Below are 5,893 nucleotides of genomic sequence, written 5' to 3' on the forward strand. Positions count from 1 at the left end.
TATGATGAAGCCATATTATGCCAGGGGGAATGTGGTGTTAGCTGTGTGTGGTCAGTGGGAGGAGCAGGGAGATGACCCTTTAGTAGATCTATTCCCTGGGACCAGAGCTGGTTCCCCCCTGGAAACAATCCCCCTCTCGGATCAGCTCACCCCTGCCCAGCAAGCTGAGGTCAGGGGGGTGCTGCATCCGTACCGACAGCTGTTTTCCAACCAGCCTGGACGCACTAATCTGACTGTCCACCGGGTGCAGACAGGGTCGCACCCGCCGATAAGATGCTCCCCCTTCCGAGTCACAGGGAAAACTGCTCAGGACCTGGAAAGAGAGGTCCGGGACATGCTGGCTTTGGGGGTGATCCAGCCATCGGCCAGCCCTTGGGCCTCGCCGGTGATGCTGGTCCCCAAAAAGGATGGGTCAGTCCGGTTCTGTGTGGACTATCGGAAGCTCAATGCCATCACTGTATCGGATGCCTACCCCATGCCCAGGCCGGACGAGCTCCTAGACAAGCTGGGAGGAGCTCGGTACCTTACCACCATGGACCTTACAAAGGGCTACTGGCAAGTGCCGCTGGATGCAGATGCCCGGCTGAAATCGGCCTTTATCACCCCTCTGGGGCTCTATGAGTTTCTGACCCTGCCTTTCGGCCTCAAGGGAGCGCCGGCCACCTTCCAGCGCCTGGTGGACCAGCTCCTGAGGGGGATGGAGAGTTTTGCCGTGGCGTATATTGACGACATCTGTGTCTTTAGCCAGACCTGGGAGGACCACGTGTCCCAGGTTAGACAAGTGCTGGACCGACTCCAGGGGGCTGGGCTGACTGTCAAAGCGGAGAAGTGCAAGGTGGGGATGGCTGAAGTATCTTACCTGGGCCATCGGGTGGGGAGCGGCCGCCTAAAGCCGGAACCGGCCAAGGTGGAGGTGATCAGAGACTGGCCCGCTCCCCACACCAAAAAGCAGGTCCAAGTCTTTATTGGGATGGCAGGATACTACCGAAGATTTGTGCCCCACTTTAGCGCCATAGCCACCCCCATCATTGAGCTATGCAAGAAGGGGAAGCCAGACAAGGTGGTCTGGACCGAGCAGTGCCAGGAGGCTTTCCGGGCGCTGAAGGAGGCTCTGGTCAGTGGCCCAGTTCTAGCAAACCCAGACTTTGACAAGCCCTTTGTGGTGTTCACCGACGCCTCCGACACGGGACTGGGGGCGGTGTTAATGCAGGAGAATGAAAAGGGGGAGAGACACCCCATCGTGTACCTGAGCAAGAAGTTGCTACCCCGGGAGCAACACTACGCGGCCATCGAGAAGGAGTGCCTGGCCATGGTGTGGGCCCTCAAGAAACTAGAGCCCTATCTCTTCGGGCGACACTTCACCGTCTACACCGACCACTCTCCCCTGACCTGGCTGCACCAGATGAAAGGAGCCAACGCCAAGCTCCTGAGGTGGAGCCTGCTCCTGCAGGATTACGACATGGACGTAGTCCACGTGAAGGGAAGTGCCAACCTGATAGCGGATGCGCTGTCCCGGAGAGGGGACCCCGAACTTCCCCAGGTCACTGGTCACAGTGACCCCGCTCAGTTCAGTCTCGAAGGGGGGAGAGATGTGACGATGTGACGCAGCAGGGAGGGGGGAGTGTTGACCTGGGAATGTGCCCTGGGGACGGGAGACCTGAGAGCCTGTCACCTGAGCCAGGAGGGGGAGGGGGAGGTGACACCTCTGCCCAGGAATGTGGACAGAGGCTGCAGCAGGGAACCTGCTGGGGGGGTTTAGTGTCAGTTTGGGGCTGGGTGGAGGAACACAGGGAACCCCAGGGCTGGGGTCTAAGCTCCCTGCTCCCCCAGAAGGACTTCACTGAGGGGTCCTGGGTGTACCCACAAGCTCTGTTTTGGACTGTGTTCCTGTTGTCCAATAAACCTTCTGTTTTACTGGCTGGCTGAGAGTCTCAGTGAATCCCAGGAAGAGGGGTGCAGGGCCTGGACTCCCCCACACTCCGTGACAGCCAGTAACACAGAAGGTTTATTAGACGACAGGAACATGGTCTAAAACAGAGCTTGTAGGTACAGAGAACAGGACCCCTCAGCTGGGTCCATCTTGGGGTGGGGGTGGGGGGGCTGGAAGGGAGGCCAGAGACCCATTTGCAATTCCCCAGCCAGCTCCAAACTGAGACTCTCCAGTCTCTCCTCTGGCCTTTGTCTCTTTCCGGGGCCAGGAGGTCATCTGATCTTTTTGTTCTCCAACACCTTCAGTTGGCACCTTTGCAGAGGAAGGGCCCAGGCCATCAGTTGCCAGGAGACAGGGTGTCAGCCATTCTCTGTCTAGACAGCCTCACACTGGCCCTCTAAGGCTCTGCAACAATCACGCAGCTTATCCCACCACCTAGACACCTAAGAAATGCACAGGGGAAACTGAGGCACCCACACAGCACCCAGAGAGAACATCAAGAACAGCCCCACTTTGTCACACAGGGTCCCTGGCCAGGTTCTCCATGGCATTCTCTAATACCCACAGTGCCCTGCAGCTGCTGCCTGGACTCAGGGCTCTGGTCTCTGCTGTGCCTTTCCTAGCATCACAAGGGGATTTCCATCAATGGAGACAGTGCTTGGCACCCGAAGTCAGAATGGGTGGGTGGAGAAGTGGATCTGGGGGAACCATGCGTCACACTTACCCACCCTTCCCTGCGCCCCACCTGGGGGTGAGAGAAGCAGGTGCAGTGCTCCACCACCGTGGCTCCTTTCGGTCCAGCTCATTTTTCTGCTGCTCACAACTACAGTGCAAATGTTTCCGCACCTGCCAGAGGCCTCTCTCAAGGAAAGGCTTTTCCTGCTTTGTCCTGAGGCTGCTGCAGTTCAGTGCTGAGCTGATCCAAAGCTCTTGTCTCTCCGCTTGTACAGGGGCAAGATATTTCTTGCTACTGAGCCAGCCAGGCTGCGAAGGTCGTCACGGGAAAGCTCACGAGCTGTGGATTCAAAAGTGAGGTTGGTGCCCAAATGGTCCAAGAGATGGGGCCTGTGGGTTCTTCGCAGGACGGCCTTTGCACCATTTCTCCAGATTCCTTTACAGACCTAGCCAGCACGACTTGCTGAGGCAGTTCAAGGTTGGTCTCCTTGGTCCCTTTCATGAATCCCACCTGCCTTTTGTTAGGGTGCATGGGATGGAGCTGCTAAGAACATAGGAACGGCCCTACTGGGTCAGACCAAAGGTCCATCGGGCCCAGCAACCTGTCTTCCAACAGTGGCCAGTGCCAGGTGCCCCAGAGGGAGTGAACAGGACAGAGATCATCAAGCGATCCACCCCCTGTCGCCCATTCCCCGCTTTTGTCAGTCAGAGGTTTAGGGACACCCAGAGCATGGGACTATGTCCCTGCCCAGCCTGGCTAATAGCCATCGATGAACCTGTCCTCCGGGAACTGAGCTGGTTCTTTTTTTGAGCCCAGTTGTGTTTTTGGCCTCCACAACACCCCCTGGCAGCGAGGCGCACAGGCGGACTGTGCGTTGTGCGAAGTGCTGCCTTTGGCCAACCCGCTGCCTGTTAATGGCACTGGGTGACCCCAGGTTCAGGTGTGAAGTGAAGGGGTAAATAACTTCCCGGTGCGTGACTCTCTAGCCCTTTCTGGGGGGCTCCGCAGCACTGTGCCCTGCCAGTGCGCATGGAGATGCTGGGCTGGAAAGCGGAAGGGCCGGGGTGGGCAGTGCTGTGAACGTGAGTCACACATCAACACAGCACGGGGCTGAGTGAGTATCCGTGCTCGTGCTGGGCCTTGGCTGAACCCCCGACCGAACACCTCACTGGGGAGCTTGGGGCAGTCAATCAGCTTTTTACAGACACTGCTTACCTCCGCGGCAGGGGGCTGGGGGCAGATGGGTCTAACCAGCCCTGACCACCGCAGAGCAAAGCCTTGTTGCCAAGTGCCCTGACTTCTGAGCAGCCAACAGACAGATTGCCCTGGGCACGACTCCGCTGACATTGGCAGGAAGGAATCTGGCCCATCGGCTTTTCCAGCATCTGTTCTGCAGTACAGAATGCACTTGTGCCTCCAGAGAAAGAAAGTATCCATGTGAACAGAGATGGGGCTGTCTGCAGCGAGCGGCCCCGGAGCAGAGCACCCATGTGGTACCCGCCGGGTGGCTCCAGCCTGTGTGGTACCCATCGGGTGTCTGCAGCGAGCAGCCCCGGGAGAGAGCGCCCGTGTGGTACCTGCCGGGTTTCTCTAGCCCGTGTGGTACCCGCCGGGTGTCTGCAGCGAGCAGCCCCGGAGCAGAGCACCCGTGTGGTACCTGCCGGGTTTCTCCAGCCTGTGTGGTACCCGCCGGGTGCCTGCAGTGAGCAGCCCTGGGAGAAAGCGCCCGTGTGGTACCTGTCAGGTGGCTGCAGCAAGATGCCCCGGAGGACAGCGCCCGTGTGGTACCCGCCGGGTGTCTGCAGCGAGAGGCCCCGGAGGACAGCGCCCGCGTGGTACCCACCAGGTGTCTGCAGCAAGAGGCCCCAGAGCAGAGCGCCCGCCTGGTACCCACCGGGTGTCTGCAGCGAGAGGCCCTGGAGCAGAGAGCCCGCGTGGTACCCGCCAGGTCTCTGCAGCGAGAGGCCCCGGAGGACAGTGCCCGCGTAGTACCCGCCGGGTGTCTGCAGCGAGAGGCCCCGGAGGACAGCGCCCGCGTGGTACCCACCAGGTGTCTGCAGCGAGAGGCCCCAGAGCAGAGCGTCCGCCTGGTACCCACCGGGTGTCTGCAGCGAGAGGCCCTGGAGCAGAGCACCCGCCTGGTACCCGCCGGGTGTCTGCAGCGAGAGGCCCCAGAGGACAGCGCCCGCATGGTACCCGCCGGGTGTCTGCAGCGAGAGGCCCCGGAGGACAGCGCCCGCGTGGTACCCACCAGCAGCCATTGGACGTGAACAGTGGCACAGCCAGAAGGCCATTTCCAGCTGTTATACCCACCACCTGCCGATGGTGGAAATCCCCTTGGCAAGTGCCAGCACTTTGTCGTCAGCCCCCTTGCTGGGGTCCACACCTGTGGGGCTGGGGCCCAGGCCCTGCACCACCAGGCTTGATGAAGGGGGTACAATTATGCAGGCTCTCAGGGATGTTTCATAACCCCTCCTGTAGCTGCCCTTCAGCACGCTTCTTGCATGCGATGCTGTCATGTGGCTGATCACCCTCCTTTGAAGGAGGAGCTGAGCAAACTGCCTTTAAAGTCGGGAAGAGAAAGGGTTCTTTCTTTGTCCTGCACTCCGGCTAATCGATTACATCGGGCGAGGGATAAATACAGCGGCTGGGCTAGGAAGTGGAGTTGGGGAGAGTTTGGAAGTGGGAAAGGGCTGAGGCACCAAAGGAGCTCTCCCCCTGTTCCAGTCGGGGACGCAGAGAGCGAGGGACCTGCACCCCGAACACAAAGGCGCACAGAACCCAAGCACACTTCTCCAGCTCCTCACGTGGCTGTGTCCAGAGCCCCGGACGCCCCTGGGATCCAGTGCATGAACGTGGACGAGCATTTCACCCTCCTAGTCCTGCAGGTGCTTCTCTGGGTTCTTCCTCTTCTGAAGACAGCAAGTGTTGGTGACGAGGAGTTGGTCTCAGAGGCAGCTTGAAATTCCTCAGCCCAGGGCATCTCCCTCCAGCCTTGGGGGTGCCCCATGGACCTGCCCTGTGTGTGTTCCCTCTGCTGAAGTCCCACCACTGTCTGCTGTGGGTATCTTCTGCCCTCCGATGCACAGAGACTGTAAACGCCACATTCCAGGTTGCTGTACTGGGGAGAGTTGTTCTCCCCAGACTTGTTCCTTGAACGCTCCGAGGGGGCAGAAACGCTTGGCTTTGGTCTTGCCAGAGCCACGACAGCTGTGGTGGTTACGCCTGCTCCTGCCCGTGTTTGCCAGCAGCAAAACCTTCCTGAGGGCCCCCCCGAAGCTGTCGCT

The sequence above is a fragment of the Natator depressus genome, chromosome 12, assembly GCF_965152275.1.
Source record: "Natator depressus isolate rNatDep1 chromosome 12, rNatDep2.hap1, whole genome shotgun sequence".
In the NCBI taxonomy this organism is placed as follows: domain Eukaryota; kingdom Metazoa; phylum Chordata; order Testudines; family Cheloniidae; genus Natator; species Natator depressus.